The sequence below is a fragment of the Cyanistes caeruleus genome, chromosome 2, assembly GCF_971803275.1.
Source record: "Cyanistes caeruleus chromosome 2, bCyaCae1.hap1.1, whole genome shotgun sequence".
In the NCBI taxonomy this organism is placed as follows: Eukaryota; Metazoa; Chordata; class Aves; order Passeriformes; family Paridae; genus Cyanistes; species Cyanistes caeruleus.
Window position 1 is genome coordinate 102,136,825 of NC_141702.1, and position 25,009 is coordinate 102,161,833.

Sequence of the window (25,009 nt, forward strand, 5' to 3'; positions counted from 1 at the left end):
GATCCAGGAGCTGACAAGAGCTCCAAAACACCCCAACAAAAATTAACTTACAGATTTATCTGCAGAGTCTTCCTCCTTGACACACACTCATCGCAGGGGCCGACACCAGCAGATCCAGCTCCTCACTACAGAGGTCAATGTATTTCTGCTGGGACTTCTGCAATGCAAAAGTACAAGTGACCCTCTGATATCACCTCCCACTGGTACCCAATAGCACCTCAATATCATTTCTAGTTTTTCTTACTTCCCGTACTTTCAACTCTTCCGTATTTTCACATAGTCAGGTTTTCAACCCATTTCGTGTTGCCAGCAGTCAGTCTTGAATCCATCAAATATTTACAAACAAGTGAAATTCTCCCAGAAATTCTAAGCCCCAGCAGCTTTCAGTAAAAAAATTTTAAAAAATCTATACTGGAGAGAAGGAAGAAGGGAAGAGCAAAAGGCATACTCAGCCTTCATTGAGCCAAAGGCAGAGCAAGATCAATCTTCACCAGACCCCAGAAGAATCCACCAGTGACAGGATACAGTCCCTGTCAAGGAAACCTCACATTTGGCATCCATGCCCAGTTCTCTGGTATCTACCAGAGAACAAAGACACAAGGCCCAAACACCAGATTTAGTCCACTGCACTGATAGCTTTCAGGAGATGCTTTTAGTTTTTTTGGTTTTGTTTAATTACTATTTATTATTATTTCAATAAGAGTTGGATCAAGGAGGAACCACAAACTTAGGACCCTCAGAGCAACCTCCACTGCCATAAGGGTGCCTCCAGCTCTCACAGGTGAAAGCAAAAAGGTTAATACTGACAATTATTTAAAATTATTAGTAACATCTTTCTCTATCAAACTTTAAAACCAAGCAGTTACTAATCCCAGGAAAACCTGGCAGATTTGTCAACCCCAATCCTACATGGATTGGGTTACTTACACTGCACCCAAGGTGACTTTGGTTTCCTAATTAAACAAGACAGAAGCATTACAGAGCAAGGAAAGCAAGGCACAATCTGTTCAGCAGAAGCAAATGACCACAGTTCACACATAACACACTCAAATGCATTAGTTTGGCACTGTTGAGAGAAAACAAAGCCCCAGATTTGGCTGCCCATGCCCCAGCAGCTTACACTAAACATCTAAAATAGAGGCCCAGCAGGCGAAGCCTCTGCAGATGTAATTTTGTCCCCAAGTTTTCTAAGACATTAGGCATGTATCCAGTCCAACATAATAGCAACAAACCTTAAGCCTTCAGAAACTACAATGCAAGTAGAAAATGGTTGGTAATAGGACATTGTATCACAAAGCCATCACACACAGTAACTGTTTCCACATCGGGACGCCAGTCCCAGCTTCACTCTCCAGGCCCAAATGGACTGCAGGAATCAACCCCCTCCCAACACCACTTACTGCCCTCCCACAGTCAGGCCAGCACTCGAGGACCTCTGGCTGCAGAGGTAAAACCCAGCCAAGATGAGCAGACTTTGGTTTGAGATAACCCCTGCAGAAGACAGAGGCCTTTCACTGGGTTATTTCTGCTAGGATAAAAGAGCATGGATGCACCAGCAGGTTTGAAAACATCAGGACTACAAGAAGCCCATAATATCAAAAAAAATCTTACTTGGCATGAGCAGTGAGTTTCAATCAGATCAAACTGTTCACTGCCTTTGGTCACCAGCTCCAGCACGGAGATGCTGCAAAGAGTCAAGGATGAGCAACCCAGTGTTTCCCAGCTCTGCTGGCCTGAAACACCTTGGCTTCTCACAGCTGTTACAGGGATGGGCAACCAGCCTTTATTTCCCTGCCAGCCTCATGTGGCTAGTGATTCCAGGGTTCAAGTGGCTGCTATTAAGCTGCAGATAGTGCCACTGCCTTCCAGTTCTTGCCTGGTTATATGAACTCAAATCTACCAAGGGAATAACCCCCTCTATGTTGCAGTCTAATACATTTTGCTACAGCCTGTCTCACTTCATAAAGGAGATTAATCCAACACAAACAGTGGGATTTTGCTCTGGAAGAGCTTGGTGCTGAGGAGAGAAGGGGAAAAAATGCTTAAAAATCCAAATGCAGCACTTCTGGTTAGAGAAGGCTGAACACAAGTGCATAAAGCCAGACCTGGAGGCTGGCTCTGTGATAAAATTAACTGCTCTCCCCACATATAGCATTATTGGTCTTCATGTTATTTCCTTCAGGTTCCCAACACTCTGACTTAGAAAGTAAAAAAAAAAAATTAAAAAAGCAAAGTCTATCATGGGTATAGGTTTAGAAAGCATAAATCAATGGCATTTTTTTACTCAATCTCTGCAAAAGCAATATTCCTGTCCAACAGCACTGGCCAGCACCTTGACCTGCACTGGCACAGCCAGCAGTGACCCTGCTCTGACACTGGCTGGTGCTCAGCAAGTCCTTGCAGCCTCACACAACATTCATTCTGTCCTGCTAAGCTGTTTCCATGCTGCTCCACAGGAGAAAGCAGGCAGTGCTGCAAGGGGCAGGGGCAGCAGAGGAGCGCTGCAGGGGCGGCAGGTGTCTCTCAAGATTCCACGCAATCCCTCACCAGGGATCCCTAATCCTGTCAGAGGCAATTTGTTGTCAATTTTCCACAGCACTCAAGTACCAATTTATCACAAGAAACACTTCCTCTCCAAAGTTTCAATTATTTCCATATATGTTGGGTAGCTGTGAAATGTGTGCAGGAGTGATTTACGGGAAGGAGAGCTGGAGAAAGGGAAGAAGAGAGCAGAAACCAGTACAGATAGTCTCCAGCACAACACATGACTGCTCCTTATAAATCCTGGTAGTGATCCAGGCCATTTGGTTTCTCCCACTGTAGGGGACTGCAGATGGTAAAGCTGCACTTCAGCATGAAAACATTAATTCCTATGTCTGTTCTTCTATCAGGGAACCTCATGTGCAGAGAGAGGGGTTGATCTCTTCTCCCAGGCAACCAGAGACAGGACAGGAGGACACAGTCTTAAGCTGCACCAAGGGAGGTTTAGGCTGGACATTGGGAAGAAGTTTTCCACAGAAAGAGTGATCAGGCATTGGCATGGGCAGCCCAGCGAGGTGGGTGAGTCACTGTCCCTGGAGGTGTGTCAGAAAAGCCTGGATGTGGCACTCAGTGCCACGGTCTATTGGCAAGGTGGTGTTCAGTCACAGGTTGGACACGATGCTCTCAAAGGTCTTTTCTGACCCGGTTAATTCTGTGATTCTGTGAATCTTGGCCCAACTGCCACGTCTCAGACCACGGGGATTAACTTTCCCTCTTTGCACTAATCCACTATACCAATCTGGCCACCTTGAGGTGTCTTGATTTCCAGAGTCAACTGTTTTCAGAAGCCTGGTCACTAACACTGGGCAGCAAATTTACCAATCTGTGGTACAGCTGCAAGGACATTTACATACTGCCTCTTGCAGCAGAGTTACAATGTTTCAACTACTGTTGGTAAAACTTGAGCAATCCCAGCAGAAAATAAACTTCTGATTTTGTTGCTACCATCAAAACTAGCCATGCCCCTTCTTCATTACCATGTTTGGATGCTGTTTGTCACAGTAAGACTTGATCATATTCTTCCAGCTTCCAGCTTCAGGATGAATTTCTCCTCAAAACCAGAAACAGAGAAAAGGAGTCACACCAAAGGAGCCAGATGAATTTCCTAACCACTGGGCTAGTGGATATTCTGGGTGGTCTCTTGCACTCTTCAGTGAAAAGTGCTTAAACGCTTGAGCGTTAAAACCAGATGTCGTAACTTTGGAAAGTGTGAGAAAAAGAGAACCTCATCACTCAACATGTTCTGCCTGGACTGCAAGTCCTCCAGGAGTCCATGAGAGCTTCTGAGACTCAGATTTTGAAAAATCAGGTTTCATCCTGGATTCCTAAGAAAAGCCCCAAACTGGACATGCACTTGGGGCAGACAGGTATCCTCTCCAAAGTGCAGGAGACATCTGAGAGAACTTGGTTCCTGGCAATTCAGCATCACTCTTACTTTTCTTACACAGTCCATACTAACTTACAACTGGTTTTGTACTGACTTAGAGGGGTTTATCAGCCACTGCAATAGAGTTGATAAAACTTCCTCTTTCATGGCATCACTTCCAATCTGAACAAATTACTTTAAAGCTGGTATCATTTCTATAAAGAGACAGTTGTAAAACTGCCTGAAGAAGAACAGACTTCCTACACACTAGTACAGTAAAATTTACCCTCTAGTAAATAAAAAATGATTGGAAAGGACACATGGGTGGTCCAGCTGCCCCATGGCCCCATGGCCTCATGTGGCCAACAGATCCAGTCTTTAGGAAGAACGACACCAGCTACGACATCCTAGAGGAATTTATTTTTGCAAAAAGTGTTTTGATGAGTGCTCAAACAGTGTTAGAAATGAGTGCAGGGCTTGTTGGCACTCTCCAGCTTCTCCATTAACATCCCCAGTACATTGTTAATCTGATATTTTATCCTGCCTGGAAGCTGAGCAATATCTGAAATATTCTTGATTCCTCCCTGTTCAAAATAGAAATCAGAGGCTCTCAGTTATCACCCTGAAATTTGAAGAGAAATTTCTTTAATAAGTGTAAGTAAATAATAATTTTCCTGTAGAAAACTCATGATATGGAAAATCTAGACCACTCTGCCATGAAAGCAAAGAAGGAAATAAACCAAAACCCAACCATTCACCAGGAGATGTCTCATTAAAATAAGCAAAACTAAGATTATTGTCAGTAATAGATTATTTAGAAGGTTTCTAAGTAAGAGATTCCAGGACTGGGCATGGATTTACCTCCTTCATTATGAAAATTATTTGGAAAACAGTGCTTCTTTCAACATCATTATCTTGAATTAGTTATTGTGTCCACTTAAGACTCTTTTAATCACATTTTTCCTTCATTCAGGCTGAAAAAACCCAATTTTTCATAACCCACTTGAGGATTCTTTCTCCTCCTCAGAGCAGCTCACCATTCCATGCTCATGAAATGAAGCAAGCAATTGTTCAGCAATGCCGTGTCTCTCTCGGTAATGGTGATATAAATAAGGAGAAATAAACCCTGGGGCAAAAGATTCTATTAGTTGCTCTCATATCTTTACTGGCAGAATAATTGGCTGCACTGTAAGCCTGATTTTGCTATCTGTCACTTCTGTAGCAGGTTACAATTACTTTCTCCTTTTCCTTCTCTCTGTCCCCTTGTCCTACGTTTTCCACCCACCCAGGCTTTTGCCATCACCCCTTCCTACCAAAGTCTGGTACAATGCTGCCAAAATTCACTTCTTCCTTCACTTTGTCTCCTCTTTTACTGTACCATATAATAAAATAGCACAGGATGAGGGATTCTGGGAGGGAGAGGCAACAGCCAGAATAGCAAATGAAGTCACAGAGACACGGTGCGGCAAGGAGGGAGGCAGGAAGGAAGGCAGGAAGGCAGGAAGGAAGGCAGGAAGGAAGGCAGGAAGGAAGGCAGGAAGGCAGGAAGGCAGGAAGGCAGGAAGGCAGGAAGGCAGGAAGGCAGGCAGGCAGGCAGGAAGGCAGGCAGGAAGGCAGGCAGGAAGGAAGGCAGGAAGGCAGGAAGGCAGGAAGGCAGGAAGGCAGGAAGGAAGGCAGGAAGGAAGGCAGGAAGGAAGGCAGGAAGGAAGGCAGGAAGGAAGGCAGGAAGGAAGGAAGGAAGGAAGGAAGGAAGGAAGGAAGGAAGGAAGGAAGGAAGGAAGGAAGGAAGGAAGGAAGGAAGGAAGGAAGGAAGGAAGGAAGGAAGGAAGGAAGGAAGGAAGGAAGGAAGGAAGGAAGGAAGGAAGGAAGGAAGGAAGGAAGGAAGGAAGGAAGGAAGGAAGGAAGGAAGGAAGGAAGGACAGTGCCACTGATGCAGAAGGATCAGCCAGGTGCCATGGGAAAGCTGAACAACAGTGATGTGACTTAGCACAATGAGAGCACTTCCAGAGGGCAATTAAACATTATAAGACGAAATAACGTAGGTAGGTGGGCTAGCTCCAGCCTACCTCCAAACTTTTCATCTCCTCCACCTGCACTCCTAACTAGCATGGAGCTGGAATTGTTCTGACTTGGAGGTAGGTGAGAAAGAGGATTTTAGAGATGGAGCTGAGTAGCAGCCAAGTTCAGGGTGCCATTTGCCTGCTGGACCCTGATAACAACAAGCTAAGCCTCTGAAGCACAGCTGCAGGGATCAGCTTGGCTGACATCACAGTCAAGGTCTGTGTGTGCAGCCAGGCTCATGGCACTGAGCTCCCTGCCTGCTTTAATATCATTAGGACTTTCAGGGCAGGGAAGGTGTCTTTTTCGTGAGGGGAAAAAAAATTTTAAAATGCACAGGGGTTTGTTCCCCATGGCTGAAAACAGGAATCTGTAGGAGGAGACAGAGAAGGAGGTTTCTGTTCTGGTTCTGAAGGGGTTTTCCGGTTTCAGAGCTGCCAAGTGAGCAAATTGAACTCCCACATCCCTACATACAACCTGAACGTGAGCAAAACTGGTTTTGAGATGGAAGGCTGCAGAGGAAGGAGAAAGAGGCCGGATTAGCATCACTCCACTGAGCCCAGTGGAGAAGAACAGGGGTGGATACTGCTGAATTCTGTGACCTGTATTTTCACTGTCCTTTTATTTATTAACAGCCTGCCAAAAATAAATCTTGCAGAGCAGCAACATGGGCCCTTTGAAATTGCCTGCATTTTGGACTCATCATTACAGCACTCACGACACAAACACACTCTCAGAGACAGGACAGGAGTCCAAATCAGTAAACCCCATGGTGTGGCCCATGCTTGAAATTTCCCCAAGATATCTGGGAAAATTTTCCAGGAGAGGAGATATGTGAGAGGAGCTGACTTTAACCCACAGAAGAGAATCATTTGATGGATTAAGCACAGCCTCTGCAAGAATGATATTTCTTGCCTGGACATTTTTTATTCCTCTCAAGGTAGACTCACTCAATCCTTAATAAGATATGTGAGCCAACACCCCTGTATTTACTTTCTGAAGCATAGAATGTAAGTGTATCAAGACTCCTGGAATAGAAAATAGTAGTTTGCACTCATCTAGGTTTGCTCCAGAGTGAATCCAGAGTGAAAGGAAGTGCATAACCACAGTGATTCATGGAGCCCCTGGGTGTCAGGCTCACCTTATGAGCAGGCTTCTGGTCCCACAGACAACAGGGGTGTTGTCAGTGAAGACTAAGGCCCTCTGTGCTGTAAATAGGCACCATTGACTCTCCTTGTCCATATATCTAAACAGTGGCCTGCTGTCAAACCAAAATATTCAGTATCTTTAATTAAGGTCTGCATCTTTTTAGAGTAAGGGGATCGATAACTGGCCCAGCTGTTGGAGAAGGCAAAAGACCAAGCCCTGACCATGGCAGCAAGCCAACCCCTCAAGACTGGCTTTGCAGAGACACCAAAGACAACACCCAGGAGCAGTGAACCAAAAATGAATGATTATCTAAAATTATTCACTTCAGGGAGCCAGAAAGAGGGAAGGGGGGAGAGGGAGAGGGAGAGGGGAGAGAGAGAGGGAAGCAGGAACTCAGGAAGGAAGGAAGGAAGAGGGGAAGAGTTTGCCTCTAATCACTTTGTGCTTTTCAGGTGGATCACCTCACACCTATGGGAAATGGGAAAGAAATATGGCCTTTTCTAGCAGCTCTGTACGTGTACATCAGATGACTCACAGAGCCCTTGGCAGGGAAAAGTCTTGTCAAGCTGGGACAATGTGTTACTTGTGTCACTATCCACAGCTCTCAGCTCTGTGCCTGCAGATCTCAGGCACACCTTGGCAGGCAATGTGCCCTTGGGTGGGTGATACAGTCTGGGCTCCCTTAGGCTGAAACACAAGGTATAATTTTAGTACATTGCAAATTATCCATATACATTTACTACTTCCTGTGGTTCTCCGACCCACTCAGGCAGAGAACAGTCACCAGCAGACTCTGCTGTAGTTGTGAGAGGTGGGTGGTAACACAGTTTAAGCCTCTTTTAGTCCCAGGGAGTGAGAAGTGCCCAAGTACACCAAGTATCATTATGATAGCCTCATTCCCTTGGATGTTTCTCATTGGTGAGGTCACATTGCTGTTATTCTCTGGTGTTGTGTGACTCAGGAACTGAGGAAGGAAATTACAACGCAAAATTCAAATCAGGGGATTTTTTGAAGAACTCAAAGTAGCACATAATAAAAAATGCTAATAATATGTTGCAATCTAGTTCTCCTCCAGTCAGATGGTTTTGCACCAAGAGGAAGTTGTTGCAGATGCCATGCAACCTGGTTAGTGTAATATCTGGGCATGAGAGGACATCTCAGAACAAACTGTTCTGCTTTGACTTCCCTAGAGAACGATTAACACTGACAGCTCCTTCCTTTTGAGCTGAAAGGATTTAATAATTCAAAGAGTGTTACTGCATTTTCATCTGTTTCTGGTCTTCTCTTTGCTGGTCCTTGGTGATGTGAGGTGTAGGAAACAGGGTGAAGAACAAACCCAAACCAGTGGACAGACAGGATTCCACTTCTTTAAACAGCTCCCAATCCTCAACACATTGCTCTCTACAATAGCTGTGAGGAGAAGCTGGTGACTGGTACGAGTGACCTTCAAGAGGATTAGCCAGAGATGTGTGACTGCCAGTGAATAACTCTATTCATTTATTATGCGTGACGAACACTAAATCATTCTAGTAAGACTCTTTTCCATTCATTCGCTGCTTGAGAATGATTAGCAGCAAATAGCTCATAGAAGCTTTCCCAATGGAGCTCAGCAAAACACGCACAGGGCGAGACAAAAACTTTGTCCCATTCACTTGTGGTCAGCTCCCACCTATAGAGCTGGTCAAATGTCGGGGGAAATGGTGGGTCAGTGTGTATCTGTGTGATACACAGGTATCTTTACATCCTAAATCTTGTGTCTTCCAGTCTCCTGACCAAGCCCGTGCTGTTACTGGAGACATTCACCAGTTTTTTGTTCAGATGGCACAATGGTTACTCTTGGAACCACAGATTTTCTCTGTAAACTAACACAACTGTGGATAAAATGGAGCATTTCTCTTCTCCAGCCAGCCAATGGATGACTGTTAAGATGACTCCGCACCTGTCTGTCACTGTGCACACCAATGACTTTTCAAAATTAGCAGGATTAAGCTGCTGATTAAGACATGAAGCTGCCATTTCCACATTTCCAGAGGTGTAAATACCGTACAGAAGTAAAAATGAAAGAAATCAGGGATGCTGAATCAAAGTGGAAAGCAACATTCAGTGTCATGTCCCCATGTGTTGTTCCCCTTTCTCCCCCACATATCTGAAATATTCCTGTGTCATGCTGACCAGTGTGGTGTGAATGCACCACGGAGCTGAAGCACGCCTTAGCTGGATAATACCCAGAATGTCCCAACATGGAATGCTGCCCTGACACCTGTGATACCCCAGCTCCAGTCCCTGCCACTTGATTTGGAGCAGAAGCCGGCCTTCACAGTCTAAGAGACCCCATGGACTGGCTGCAGAACAGGTGAACCACATCTTAAGATGGCCTAGCAGCTCTCCTATCAGGCACAACTCTGGAGACCTTGCTGATCTCACCTCTTCCCTATGACCTTGAGCAACTCTATCTCCCCACTTGTCCCCACTCAACTTGACCATTACTTCAATTTTATGTTTTAGGTAGTGACTGCTACCAGGTTTATCCCAAAGGGACTCTTCTCTCCCTCTCTCTCTCTGTAGGCATGACTGAAATTCAAATAATAGCAAATGGATTTCTCTTTTCAACTACACTTCTAAGTCAAAAGAAGTCATGTGTGCATGTACACAAATAGAAAACCAGTGGGGTATTCGCTTCAGATGATAATGCTGTATTTCACAGTCCCATCTTCCAGCAGCAAAATCGTTGGCTTTTTGCTGAACATCATATGATTCTTGAGCAGTGAGGACTCTACGCATCTCCACGTGGATTTAACAAAATAACTAACTGTTATTCAGCACAGAGAGAAAGTCACAAGATTGCAAAGAGCAGCGCTAAGAATGCAGCTCCACGGCAGGAGAAGAGCAGCTCTCTCTGAGCTGATGATGAACTGCCCGTATAGCCCAAGCCCTGGCTGCAGCACTGTATCATTTTCTGTCTATTCACAGCTGCTCTTGGCCAGTAAGGACTGGAATGAAGCACAGGCTCTGGATTAGCTCATGCTCATGCAGAGCTAACAATTACCTTTGGTTTTGCCCGTTGCAGGGAACTCCAAGAGCTTCCTTCCTGATCCCTACTCAGATTTTCCAACCCTCAAAAATGTCATGTGCCCAAGGGAAAAAATTCACAGTGCGAAGGAGTAGGTAAAAACTTCTGTATTTTATGGGTTGAAGGGATTTCTCGGAGTAATAGCAATTTTCCTAACTTACATCTTTTCTCGGCGTGACCTTACCATTCCTCATTCTTTTCTCCTGAACATTATGCCACACATTTTTTTTCCTCAACAGCCATAACATTTATAAATTATTCACAAGACGCAGCCATAAGGAATGACTAACATTTCATCTCCAAAAAAGGGCTTACAGTGCCATCCCTCCAAATGCACACTGGATGTGGGGCTCCCAGGGCTTCCCAGAACCATTGCCAGAGCTCCAAATGGCACTCCATCCTTTCCTGAAGGCCACGGGGCCACCATCAAGACTGCTGTGCAAAGATAACCAGTAACAACCACAGGGTTTTCTAATGGGTCCACCCATACACCACTAACTAGGAATTCCCACTGAAAATAATCTGACTTCTCATGTGAGTAATAATGTATTAATGTGAGAGAAAGAGGACGTGTAGTCATTCAAATCAGGAGCAGCCACAGCCTTCTAATTAAGGAGGCAGTTTGTTTTCTCCACACAGTTTCCTGAGCAGACAGATCTCTCAGAGACTAACAACCGGTCTTATCTATGGTTCAGCACTGGAAAAGCACAAGAAAAATGCATTCCAGTCTGGATACCAAGACAATAAATCTGGCTTTATGAGCAGAATACCCACAAATGGTACATGATTGATTGATTACATGTCGTCATCCAACAAGCCCACAGCTAATGAAGCATAGTGCTGAATAGATAAACATGAAATGAACACCATTAAACAGCCTATAATAAACATTTTTCTAGACTCCTTTAAAAGCCAAAAACTCACAGTAATATTTAATACCTAGACTGCTACAACACAGCTAATGGACTCTCAAGAATTTTGTAACAAATGTTGCAGAAAAAAACCCCCCACAATTATTTTAGTTATCCACTACGAAAAGCTGTACAAGACCATCCCACCATGGCTATGTCAGAAACTCTCCCCTGGGCCAGGGAGAGCAGTGCCATCCACCAGTGATCTCCTGCCTTCTCTCAGGTGCTTTCCACCTCACTGAGGACAACACAAACATTTCCGACTGCCTGAAGTAAACGGCTCAGCTGGCAAATGACCCATTTCAAAACCTGGCAAAGAGTTAAACACAGCAGTAGAGAACACAGTGCAGGGAGGAGACAGGAACTCTGAACACATGGTGTTACCTGGGCTGTGGAAGTTGGGGACACCACGGATTCTGGGAGCACCTGGTCTGTGCCAAGCTGTGTGGGTTTACTCGAGCTGGAAACTCAAGTGCCAACTGTCTGCTGTCCTCACCAGGATGCTGTATGCTGCTTCTGTCTCCCTGCTACCTACAAGGATCATTTTCACGTAGTATTTCTCCTCGTGGCACGAAACTACAATTTCCCCAATGCCAGCCAAATGTTTTTCACACCCAAATCATGTAATCACAAATTTCTGAAGGCAGGTAAGTTATCAAATCTGAAAAAAACCACTGCCTTTTTAAGCAGCGACAGACTCCCAGGATCAAGATAACACTGAAGGAAGAACACCCATGGGCATATCACATGAGTGAAAAAGAAAAATCAAAGTATTTTCTTCTTTTGCAGCATCTTGCATCCTGATGTATCACAGCACTTTACGACCCAGTGATCTTTCCAATGCATCTGTAGGGTTTGCAAATACTGTTTCAATCTGAGCGATGGAAAAGCTGAGAAATGCAAAGAGTGTGTTTCTGCCTATAGAAATTACTTCTCTCAACAACCATGGGTGAATATGTTATTTAGAGTCTTCAAATGGAAAGGATGAAGAAATGCCCACCAGAACTATCATTTTCCACAGATAAGGTAAAAATGCTTCCAACAGCTGAACTTTTTGATATCTCTAAGGAATGATGGTAGTCCCACAGAACACATTTGCAGAGGCAAACCTTTTGTTTTCCTTTCAGAAATGTCTCTCTTTTTTGTTGCTATTGTTGTATATGCTGGAGTGGCTATTTTTGCAGGTGCTCAAACAGCAAATATCTCCCTTGATTCTCCCAACTTTTGCAAATCTCAGTAATAATAATAAAGGATTGAATGGAAAAAAGAAGCTTGTTATCTTTCACCAGCCAGTGATAATCACAACAGGTGTCCTTGGCATATGGCCCCTACAGGAAATGGGCAGCTGGACCTCTAAGGACTCCAGCTTGCCAACCTCCTTTTGTACCTCCAACTTCTTCCCACCGTGCCACCAGAAGAAAAATACCCACCTTCACCCCTCTGAAATTAGCAAGTGTGGAAGGAAGTAAATTAACACATGAAAATTTGGGCATATGACTGACAGCAATCCATTCATCTTCCTCCAGTAGCTGCTCTTAGAAAGCACAGTGGTGCCAAAGAAATAACTGCTTTTAGAGGTTCCCTGTTCGGATCAGGTTGTATGGGCTATGCTGAGATAAACATCAGCATTTCCAATGGCATGGCTCCATCAGACCTGCTAAAACCCATTCCTATGAGTTTTGTCTATCATAGATTCCTATGAGTCTTGTCTATCATAGAATGGTGGAGGCTGGAAAAATATTTCTCTTTCCCTGGAGCTTGTCTACATTACAATTTTGATAGGACCAGTCAGTCAGTGTGTTCTTTCCATTATTACCTTAATGAAAGAACACAAGATCATTATCTCCCAGTGACTGTGCTGACTCTGTAACAGAGGGTTGGGATGGCTCAGTGTGGTGGGAAGTTACTCTGGAAGTCTTGCATGACCTTTCACGCTCCTGGTATAAAGAACACCCTCCCTGTTCACCTCTGTTTATGCTGATCACGTCATAAGGCAGCATTTCCACCAGAGAGGAGAGCTAGGAAAAAAGAGGGACACAGAAAGAGGAGAAGGAAAAGTGTGTTTCCATACATGTAATTTCTGTTCTTCCAAGGACAAAAATCCTGAGATTCAGAAAAAGGGTGAAAAAGTACATTTCTACTAAAATTTACAATACCTATTTACCACAGCCCACCTGAAATAATTTCAGCTACACTTTTAACAGTAGGAGTCAGGTTAAAATACTTTAGCTGGACTGGCTTTATTAGGAGCTTATGAATTAAATTGAGAAAGAATGCTTTAGTAGAGGTTTTCTGGCATCAAAGAACTAGCTGCAATAAGCTTTCTTGGACTAAGCTGAATTATTAATGTTGATTATATAAGAGTACCATTCACCTTTCAAATGCTGAGGGTAATTAAGAATCGCTCAACATAATAGCTGGGGAGAAATCACTCAAACAACTTTCTTATGCAGCTCTCTTGAAAGAAAAAGAAAATTAAAACCCTGAAAGAAAGGCTGCTCCACTAATATGCATGCTTTCAGCAGATTTCTAAGACAAAAAAAAAAAAATAGAAGAAGAAAAAAGAATTATTTTCTCACAAATTACATTTGTAGTTAAACATTCGCTTTTGAGATGGGATGTGTTTTCAGCACCACAGCACTAGAAAGGAAATGAAGACATTGCTCTGAATGTTTAACGATACACTGAGCTGCTCTCTCTTACTAAAAATCTCATTTCACTACCATCATTCTGCTGAGAAAGATGTGTTGAATAATGCCAGAGAGCACCGAGCCAGCGCCACGGTATTACATCATCGCTATTAAATATTCCTCTTTGTGCATTCATGGCATGCTTCCACACATTTGATGCATGAGAAGTGAAAATGGCAGTGAGCTAAAGCACCTCAGTGTTCCCTTCAGCATTAATCAAGCTTCCAGGATGTTAAATGCCTGCAGGGTTACATCCCTGACCCTGCCACAGCACTGCCACCAAACTTTATCTCATGCAGGCAGGAGGTATCGCCGAGAGCGCACCTGATGCGGGCAGCTCGTGCAGCACAGTCACGCACAGGGTTGATTTTAGGTGTGCTCCCGTCCCAGACTACACATCTCCTAACTTTTGAAGGATGAAAAAGGACAACAGAATGTACAGATTAAAGAACTGCTTGCCTCTAAAACTCCCAAACAAGCAGTGCCCCAAATAGAACAGAAACCAGGGCCTGACTCCACGCCTGCTGCTGATACTGAGCCTGCCTCACCCCACCAGCGGAGCTGGCAGAGCCAGTTGTGCTTGTTCCTGGGATGGGACGAGCCCCCAGAATCCAGCCCTGCACCCTCTCACAGTCTTCCATCTTCCTGTGACTTTCTCCCCTCAATACCCAACTCTCCTTTTCCTTCAGATTAATCTTAGCTCAGCTGAGCCCCAACATTCTCCCATTCCCAACATGTCACTCCCTTCTTACTCCAGTCCCTTAACATCAGGAGAACACATTAACGAGCTGCATGCAAACACTCAAGTCATCCCATGTGTGAAGAGAAACTGAAAGGAGTAAAACCTTTGAAGAACTTGGAGACAAGATGCAGTGCCCTGCTTCCCCGTGCACCAGAGGGCATCTGTTGTCAAAAGTTACTTTTAGTGGGTTTCTTTGTTTCTTGGCATCGGTGTTGCATTGATGTGTTTTCAGCTACTTTTCTGATGTTTCTGTTCTCACTCTTTTCTCTCTCCTTCAAGCACACCCCAGACCGAAACCTAGCAAAGCCTTCTTCCTGAAAGGGAAGGTCTTTGGGTTTGTTTCTGGTACCCCTCTGTGCATCTTTCTGCTATGGGGCCTCTGCATCTGCTTCCTGCTACAGAAAGTTTACAGCTGCTTTCACCACAGGGCAAAGGCTGCCTCACCATAGAATCATTTAAATTGGACATCTTTAAGATCCTTGAATCACTGTCAACCCACCACTGCCAAGTCCACCACTAAACCATAGCCCCAGGTGCCAAACAGTGGGGAATAGGTCTCCAAGATACCTCCAGATTAAGGGTACAGCAGTAATAGACAGCCTGTAGGAGGCAAGGGAAGGAGAATGAGGGGGGCTTTGTTCCAGATTTTAAAGATTTTTAGAAAAATCTTTATTTAGATTTTTAAGGAAACTTGGTTTCAAGATTTTTTTTCAATTTAGAGATTCTTTAGGAAAAAGGAAGAAGGTGTTATTTATTTGGACACTCCCTGTTTACCCTGCCTTGACAAAATTCTGCTTCTTCAGGCAATTGTTTCTGCCAGGAAAAACAGACCACTGAGCTCAGGGTCTACAAAGGGGGTGAAACTTGACTGTGGCTGCTGTTGCTGCCAGTCATGCCTTGGCTGAAGGGTTACACACACAGTAACTGATCCCTCAGGACTTCTTCTGCTGGCTCCCTCACCAGCACAACAGCCAGACACATAATACACACTTGCCATGTGATACTTTAACAAATCTTTTACTGTCTACATCTTCATAGGCTTCATATCAGCCACCTGGGTTCATGTGTGAGAGAGGGACAAGTTACACAGGCTTTCCTGCATCAAATGTATGATTTCTCTGCAAATCAGTGGGATCCAAGCAACATGACACTGTTCTTTTCCCTACAGCACAAAGCAGGTATTCCTGTTTCCTTCACAGTACAAAAAAACACACCTGCACTTACCTGGTTGATGCCACCCTAGAGGGACAGTTCAGATCTTGGGGCAAAACTCTGGATTTAAGCTTCAGTCACACTGGAGAAACAGGCCTCATTCCAGTCCTGATTCAGGGATTCTTCCATGTCTTTAATGAGGCAAAATGGAATCCCTGTTCAAACTACTTCTGAATACTGGGGCAGCCCATTCTCCTCTGGTTTGAAAGGAAGGAGTTCAGGAGTGGTTTTGGGGGAGCAGGAAAAGCAGCTTCTTTTTCAGATTTGAGGGAGGACAAGGGTATTGCTTGTCTACAGAAAGAGCAAGTAAGCAAATAAACGACCCAGTCTTTACTTCAGAAGATCACGTAGACTGTGAGGTTAATAAAAAGAAAGCACAAGAACAGGGCTCCACAGGGACACCTAGGCTGGCACTCAGTGCTGTAACTGGCCTGGAAAGTCTGTCTGTCCTCTCTGCAGCCCCAACAGCCTTGAGCAGACGTGCAGCATACAGAAAGCAGCAGCTTGGTTATCAGGCTGTTAAGCCAGTCACGCATAGGAGCCAGAATATACAGCTCAGTCTGAGCTCCTTGTTAACTTAAACTTGGTTGCAGGACCAAGGACACACGACCTGCTTCATGATGGCTGCTGCTCTCAGAGCTGTGTCCTTGTGATTTGATTAGCTTACCCTAGCAGGTAATAAATAACAGGACATCCTAAGCAAGTACATGCATACAGGGAATAACCTCATGACTGGTAACATCAGGGATGGCTCTGCCAGGTGAGAAATGCCTTCACTGTGGAAACTGACTGTATACCATTTACTACAGGGCAGGAAAAACATTTAAGAGAAGTTCTCCCAGCCTTTACAGCACAGGATTGCCTGCAGGGAGTGAGTTTCACTTTCCTTAGTGTGCCACACAAATTTATTACCCTCCTCAGGGGGAACACTCAGGCTGATGGCATCAAGCAGAGGGAAAGTGATCAGGAGGGACACAGCTCCAGATGTGAGCCCAACCAGGGCAGGTTGGAAATGCCCTGCCCCTCTTATAAAACCAGCTTTCACGTCCTTCACATCCACCCCTCCACATACTGGAAATTGCAGCTGTGCAGGGGAAGGGTAATTTGGGCCCTTATCATCAGTTTATCTTGTAACCATTTCCCACCAATTAATTTTAAAATGTCGCTCTATATAGAATCATAGGATTGTATCCTAGAATCACAGAGTGGGGTGACTTGGAAGGGACCTTAAAGTTCATCCAGTTCCAGCCTCTGCTATGGGCAAGGACACCTAACACTAGGTCAGGTGCCTCAGAGCCCCACCCAACCTGGCCTTGAACACTTCCAGGGATGGGGCATCCACAGCTTCTCTGGGCAATCCATGACAGTGCCTTACCATGCCAGAGTACAGAACTAAAACAGATGGGAACATGTATCTCTGGTCCTACCCCCTCTGAAAATAGTGTTGAAACCCCTTTTTGGCCCCAGACGTTACAGGGTGGTGGAGAGGAGCGCAGGGGGCAGTCTGGGTACCATCCAGACTCTGGGGGCTGAGGAAAAGCTGGAAGTGCTGGTGCCAGTTCCAGATAGCAGAAGCATGACTGCCTGAGGCTGGGCTCCAAACAGCATATCCCTATGATTTCTCTGTGGATCAGCTTTTTTCCAAAGAGGATGAGGTAATCAGAGTGCCCATATTCACCTTGCCTAAACACTCAAGCCAGTTTGGAGTACGGGATATCCAGTTTCTTGTTTCCCTGCAAAGGACACACACACATATCTGATCATGACCAGTATGCACATATAACTACAACTGATCCAAACCTGTCTGAGCAGGCAAGAATTTACAGTGTGTTTGTACCAAGACTGTAGAAAAATATGATTGCACTTTTGCAAAACATATGTTAATCTGTTCCATTTTACCTTAGGCAGGCCAATGGTATGTGTTTCATCTTGATAAGGAAACCTTGATCTCATCTGGGATGTTGCTTTTCTAATGTATCCCTCCCTAGTAATGATGATGACAAATCTAGTCAACAAATAATTGGCATTATTGGGTGAATGTAGCACTTGATGTCCTTAGATCTTTCCATAGATAGACATAAATGCTGTAGATGAATCAGACTGCACTGATCATTCACAGTTCACCATTACCCTTTTCAGGGTCAGTACTTTTCCTGTCTTCAGCTCCTCCTTGTGTACAACCACAACATGTTCTAAAAATCAAGTTCTGTCTGTGAAACTTCCAAGTTGAAACTGTTTCCTCTGCCTCCCTTGCTAAAAAAAAAAAAATAGCCCCGGTGTTTCCACCGTTTGTTGCAAACTCTTTGTGAATCCTAAGAGACAAATGGTATCCGAATTTGTGTATTTTTAATTTTCCTGTTCCAAGCTGAAACACAGATTTGCCAAAGCACTCCTTCCCTCGGAAGGTAAATCTGAAGTGTGAGCTGTATGCTCCCAAGTGATTATTAATAAATTTAATCAGCAATAATTGTCCAAAGTAGATGCTTGCAGAGATCAGATTAGTTTTGGCTTCATTTCCCTGCCTAAGAATACTCTTTTATAATGGGCAGTTGCAGAGCAAATGACAGTGGGTTTCTATAGTTGCTATCCAAGATATACCTGGTCAGACAATGCTAGTGGTTAGGTGAGGGAATGCTCACATGCTTCACACTGCTGGGCAGTCAAACCAATGCATAATTGCCTCACTGCACAAATCTGCATCTCAGTAAGTAACAGTTTAAGTACACACTGTTCTCTGATGCACTCACTCAGGATGGCTTTTGAGAAAGACACCCTGATACCTTTGCAGGCAAGAGTGGATTTAGGCTTGTCCTTGAAATAACTAAGGTAAATACACTCCAACATTGTCTTCCTCATTTTGGCTGAATTTGGGCAGCAAAAAGTTTAAAGGTTTCCTTCTAGAGCATGGTGTCCTTGCCTCCACTCCCCCCACTCTGGCTCAGTGCTTTGGCTGATTGTACCCTTGTGTGTTGCAGCTTGTTCTGGCGATTCATCTGAGATCTCTGCATTTCTGCCTGTACCAATTCCCATTCACTGCCTTTCTTCTCCCGTGTCTCCCAGTGAGGATTTTTCCCCACTTTAAGGAGAACAGCACTGGAGAGAGAAAGCAAAGTGTCTGCTTCACAGCCCCATCATCCAGGAGTCAGTGGCAAGTTGACCACACCTTCTGCACCACTTCATCTTCCAGAACATTTTGGGCTCTCAACTCCTCCCAGGAATGAATTGTATTGATAGATTCTGATGGCCAAGCAGCTTTCCCATTTTCAGTCACAGCCCCTGATGGCAAAGAAACCTCTTTGGTGAACATGGGGCAGGTATGAAAAGGAGTGAAACAATTACATGAGACTATGGATAAAGGAGCCTGGATTAACTTGGCATGGTAGAAGCTCACAAAGCTCTTGTTTAAGGGGAACTAGAGCTATTACTCTCTTCTTCGTCTTCATGGCATTTTATCTCCTGAAAATTAATGGGAAAGTTGATCCTGGAAATATGAAACAGGTTCACTATGAAATGAAGAAGTTGCACTTGTCAGTGTAGCTTTGCAAGCAAGAAGAAACAAATGCTTAAAATTCCTGAAAACCAAGATGAAACATGGATCACTGGCCTGCAAAAAGTCAAAAGGAACAGAGTAACACACATTGTTCAAGGTGCAACCATATTTTTTCACAATGCCTCTGAGCAAAGGATACATTGATTTCTGATTTCAGTATCTAAGGACCTCTGCAACCAAGAGTTTGATCAGCCTGGAAGGAGAGCATTAAATGAGTATCTGCTTTTACCGTCACAGTCACAAGACAGATACCGAGTTACCTGTTTTCTGAAGAAAAAATAAAATATTTTCCTATATTATTTCCTATTACTATTGACTCCCACCTAGCTTTCAGAGCCTAAAATTAATAGGGAAATTTCCTGGAGTTTCAAAACTCTTCCCATGGAAATTTAGGGGAGCTCAGGTATTTGAATTTCTTCTTCAATGAACCTATTGGTTCAAATTCATGTCTCTGCATTAATTTACTCAGAAGATAACAGTGCCTTTCCCCGCACCTTTTCCCATCCTCAATCTTCCAACACAGTTTTTAAACTGTTTTTATCAAAACTTCTCTTTTTATCTCACTTCTCTGAGAAGCAGAAGCCACTAAAAGCAAAGTCTCACTGACTTCCTTACATCAGCTTGTTGACACGGTGGCATTCTCAACACTTCTAATGAAACATTAGCCTCCTTGTGCATCCTTGCAAGGATCCATCAAGTATGTGCTTCTGCTTACCAGCCCACTGAGATAAGCTAATACCACAATTCCACACAAAAACTTGGTGATCAATACCTTTGGGTCTATCTGATGTCAAGATGGGGTTGTTGCCCCTCTGCCCAGGTGAGTGAGACACCATTTGAAATCGTAAGCAGTCTGAGTAAGGTGACCTATCAAGAGCAGCTGGCACAGTGTGAGTCTCCAAACATGGAATATTAAACCCCCCTTGGATTATGTGGGTGGTACAAAGCTTCCACAGGTTAAAGGAAAGTCTTGTTATCCTTTAAAACCCATCACTTGAGTAGGATCTGGATCTCACAAGATAATCTCTGTGGAAGAGCACCCATCAGTTGTCATTAGTGTTTCTGACAGCTTAACGGACACAGAAGTGACAGGCACTGAATAAAAGCATTTCTAAATACATATCTTCTGCTTTAGTCAAGATTTATTGCAGAGATTATACATGATTGCTCCAGTTTTCCTTTAGAGAACCATCACTATGAATCAGCATCCAGGAGCCCCCTTCTTACCCAATGTTTAGATTGCAAGAGTTAATAATTGAATGAAATCATTTCTATATTTAAGAAGGGAGCATATAAATCTTCAGACAGATAGTGGACAGGGTGACTCACTCTGCTATTTCTTCTCCTTCCCTAACCCCTCTGCCTCTTCTTGATTCATATACTTGGTTACTCACAGCCTATAGCTGATGAAAGGAAAAAAGCCATGGAAAATAAGGGGATTTGCTCCTGTTCATCTTCCTCCATTGGGGTAATGACTGCCTAAGTGAAAAACAAAGCTGAAGCCTGAAAGGGGCCTGAATCCCAGGCTGTTTGGAGGGCATGACCCAGCTGAATCTTCCAATCTCTGTGCTGGAAGATGACTGCCAATGTACACAAGAAACAGGAGGAGGATGACCTTGTACTTTCATGCCTGCTTTCTCCCATGCCACAGGAAAAAGTGCCTATAAATATAGTTTCAAAGAGTGAAACCTATTGGTTGTACAAGTTGTTTTCTGGGTACAGAGCCATTCAGAGATGTCAGATCTCCTTTTCTGTCTAAATCCCATCTGCAATTTTATTTGCACTTTAATATGCTAGAGAAACCTGAAAACATAGATACTCTTTAACAGAACTAACAACATTTATTTTCTTTGTTCTCACCATATAAACTTCAAATAATTCTACACAAAACATTTAAGATGGCCCATTAAGACAAAGAAAGCAATTTACTCCACTGGATTTTCAATAAGGCATGGTAAATGGAACACAATATTACTGTTAACTTACATAAAATAAATTTTTCAATATTATTACAGATGACTGATTCCATAATCACAACTATATGTCATCACCCCAAACTTATACTTTATATCTTTCATTGGCCTGTTTTCTTGGGATTCCAAACCTGGGCCATGCTGAAGGCAATTTTACATTTCAAGGATAAAATTCTTCTAATTGATATTCTCACTCAGGTCTGTTCAAAGCAGTGGAACAATTAGCTTCACATTCCAGTTGTGCTCACTGGCCATATCTCACCTTTACACTTTAGCTCAACACATTTTCCTTTCATTCCAGCTCTCATTCTAAAAGTGATAAATTCACTTTTTATAGGGTGCTTATTAATTCAACTGTGCTGTCTGAAATTGGTACAATAATTTTTATTCTCTCTAAAATCTTCCCCACAGTAAAAGCCAGAGCAGTTCTGATTTTGGACTGTCATTGCCTGAACATATATTGGTAGGAAGAGTAAATGGATCATGAAGAACCATGTGTTAATTGTTTCAGAAATCAATATGCTCAACTTGAATATCCCAAAGCAAAGACTGTCCTTTGCTGTGTCAAACCACAGATATTTTGTGCTTGGTTGCTTTTTCCCCAGCTCTGAGTACACCACAGACTTATTGCCCTTCTATTCCATTTGTGGTTATGATCAGGGTGTCCTGAAAGCTTAGATGCAATAAATATTGGGGTAAATGGACCCACTGGCACAGGAAGAGTTTGTGTATTAGTCTGACAAATTATCTACTTTAGCTCCAGACATGAGAATTAATTATTTTTAAACAGTGTTTTTTTAACTGCAGGAGACTGAAAGCATTTCTTCTTCAGCCAGCTGTTACAGCACTCCCCAGGCAGTGCTGCACACAAGACCTGCTGTGGGGGTTTTATTTCTATTGTACTGCTCTTCTCCCCTGCAAAGGCACTTGCCATTTTAAGTTCAAGCAGAACAAAAGCAAATCCCAACATTTTGGGGCTGTGAAACAGCATGTCCTCTTGTACCTTCACCAGGAGAGGTAATTTTCACCAAAGTCAGTAATGTATGCCTAGTTGAAGACTCAGCCAGACACTGAATTAAACTGACTTATTTTAAGTCACAATGGTATAATCAACATCCCTGAGTTATTTCTTGCTCCTCCATGAAGGCCAAATGCCTTTTCTTTCCAAAGGCCGTGTCAACTTTGAAACCATTTACTTTTCCAAGTATTTCTTCACAGAACAATTCACTAGACACAAGCTCCTCATCAAAATAATCTCAGGAAAGCTGTCAGTCCCTCTGGTCACAGATGGCACATACTGCCAGCTTCAAGCATTTGCTTTGGAGGTCACATTACAGGACAGCTATCAGGTATTGCTCCCCTCTCCTGGACACCAGGCTTTTGGATGACGCCCATGTTGCTGTTCTTCCAATGAAATAATCAAGGCCATCTCCTGGAAGCGATGCACCTGCCCATGGCCATTGTAGGACATGAATATCATCTGGTTTCCTACACTTGCCAGCTGGCCAGGAGGAGATCGTCTCGCTGCTGAAAGAAACCGCGACGTTCCGTGCTCCCCGCGGCGCAGCCGGCTCCTGTTCTGCCACGCTGTGTCCATAGCTACACCAAATCACTTCATCACAGTGGGCAGCTGAGCAAATGACAGCCACCCCAGGGGCTTTGTCCGACAGCCGCTTCACTCAAGCACTCGACCAAATTACAAAGACTTCCTGGCCATTACTGGGATGAGCCAAAGTGAGGGCTCATATCAAATTATTTTAATCTACATGTACAGGAATAAAAACGATGTGATCCACTGTTAAGCGCAGGAGAACATTTATCATGCCATAACTGTAAATGCCATGTTGGTTTTGTATCACTGTGCCTCTCATTATTGGAGCAAATGAGGCTTGGGTGACATCGGCTGCCACATTCCAGCTGCTTTTTGAAGCGCCTCCACCTGTTGTTTTGCCCTTCTTGGACCACAAGCAGTTACATTTAATGGATCCTTGTCATACCAGAGGAAGATCATTGTTGAACAGCTTCTGTCACACAGACAACACTCTCAGGATTTACATAATATTCACTCAACAGCTCCCAGGGTTGGGTTGATAGAAGCCTTCCCTCCCCAGGGCTCCTGTGTGGCAACCAAGAATGAGTAAATAAAGAGAAGAGGAGGAGGAGGGAAGGGAAGGGGAAGTGGAAGAGAAAAGGAAGAGAAAAGAAAGAGGAGACTCGAGGAGAGGAGACTCGAGGAGACTCGAGGAGAGGAGACTTGAGGAGAGGAGAGGAGACTCGAGGAGAGGAGACTCGAGGAGAGGAGACTCGAGGAGAGGAGAGGAGGAGAGGAGAGGAGACTCGAGGAGAGGAGACTCGAGGAGAGGAGACTCGAGGAGACTCGAGGAGAGGTTCGGAGAGGAGAGGAGAGGAGAGGTTCGGAGAGGAGAGGAGAGGAGAGGAGAGGTTCGGAGAGGAGAGGAGAGGAGAGGTTCGGAGAGGAGAGGAGAGGTTCGGAGAGGTTCGGAGAGGTTCGGAGAGGTTCGGAGAGGTTCGGAGAGGAGAGGAGAGGAGAGGAGAGGAGAGGAGAGGAGAGGAGAGGAGAGGAGAGGAGAGGAGAGGAGAGGAGAAACCCAGCTTTCTCAAAGTCCAAAACAACATCAAGAATGCATCCTGAATTAATCCACCCTCTACCCTCAAGTGGAAGAGGAAGAGCCGTGCTCCGTCCCTCCCCTACCCAAAATATTTGCTCCACACTTCCTGGCTATCGCTGTCAGTAAAGTCCTTGGAGACAACCAGTGACCACAGGCATTGCCCCACAGGGTGTTAAATGCTGGCAGCACAGCCAGCCTGCCATTCAAGTAACAACTCTCTGATGCAGAGCAGGATGGCACCTCCCTGGATCTGATCTCCAGAGTATGTGCAGGGACACAGCAATGGGAATCTCCCTCTATGTCATTTGTATGAGAATGTGTCAAGGAGTCCTTGGCCAAGAGGATTTGTCTTCAAAGATATGGGTCTTTAAAGGTGAGACCCAGCTAGAAAAAAAATAAGCTTTGCACCCTTTCATTATGTTTTACCCATTTCATCCTCCATCTGCCCCAGCTGTAATACATTTCTGTTTCTCCTTCACCTCTCTGCTATTGTTTTTTTACCACGTCTGTCACTGCAGCTTTCGACAGATGCTGCTGCAATCTTCTTGCTGTAGAGTCCCATTAACTTCAACAATAACTTCAATAAATAACTTATTTCCCTTAGAATGCTCAAAGGCCTGTCTTTGGCCATTTTCTTTTTTGCTTAAATTTGTCATTAGAATTTATTGCAAAACATCTGGACATTCTCTCATTTAATTTTTTTCCTGCATGGTTCTGTTTTACTTTTACTTTACACCGTAGCTCTTCTGTACTTTTTATTTATTTATTTGCAACTTTGGTTAAATGTCTGTTTGGTTTTCCAACAAAACGTATGTCATAAATCCATAGAAATGTCAGTTGGAGGGGAATTTTGGTGGTGTCTAGACCAGCCCAACAACTGAAGCAGCACTACCACCAGCACTAGAGCAGGCCACCCACAACTTTGTCCAGTCATGCCACAAAAACATCTCCAGAGGCTTCCCATGTGATCTTGGCTAATGGGGTCAGCGCTGCACATCCCTCCTGGGCTCCTCATCCATCTCTGGGGGGAAAAGACTCCTCAGCAGGAATGAGGATGGTACAAGAGAGTCTTTTCTGGCAACCAGGGAATTTTGCAGTCATCCAGCCAGTTGTTTTT

General features: G+C 44.1%; 1 protein-coding gene across 11 annotated transcripts in view; it reads right to left on the reverse strand.

The window, feature by feature from the left end:
• Window positions 1-25,009, reverse strand: part of DUSP10 (dual specificity phosphatase 10) — a 261,089-nt gene that overhangs the window by 88,085 nt on the left and 147,995 nt on the right. For 7 of the 11 annotated variants that reach the window (XM_086878805.1, XM_086878808.1, XM_086878807.1 and 4 more), the window contains one exon: window positions 52-157. The exons of 2 other annotated variants lie outside the window; for them this stretch is intronic. The gene's annotated coding sequence lies outside the window, so the exon portion shown is untranslated. Of the gene's footprint in view, window positions 1-51; window positions 158-1,611; window positions 1,814-25,009 lie in introns of those variants that run through there. 2 more of the 11 variants (XM_086878802.1, XM_086878803.1) reach the window with 2 other exon arrangements.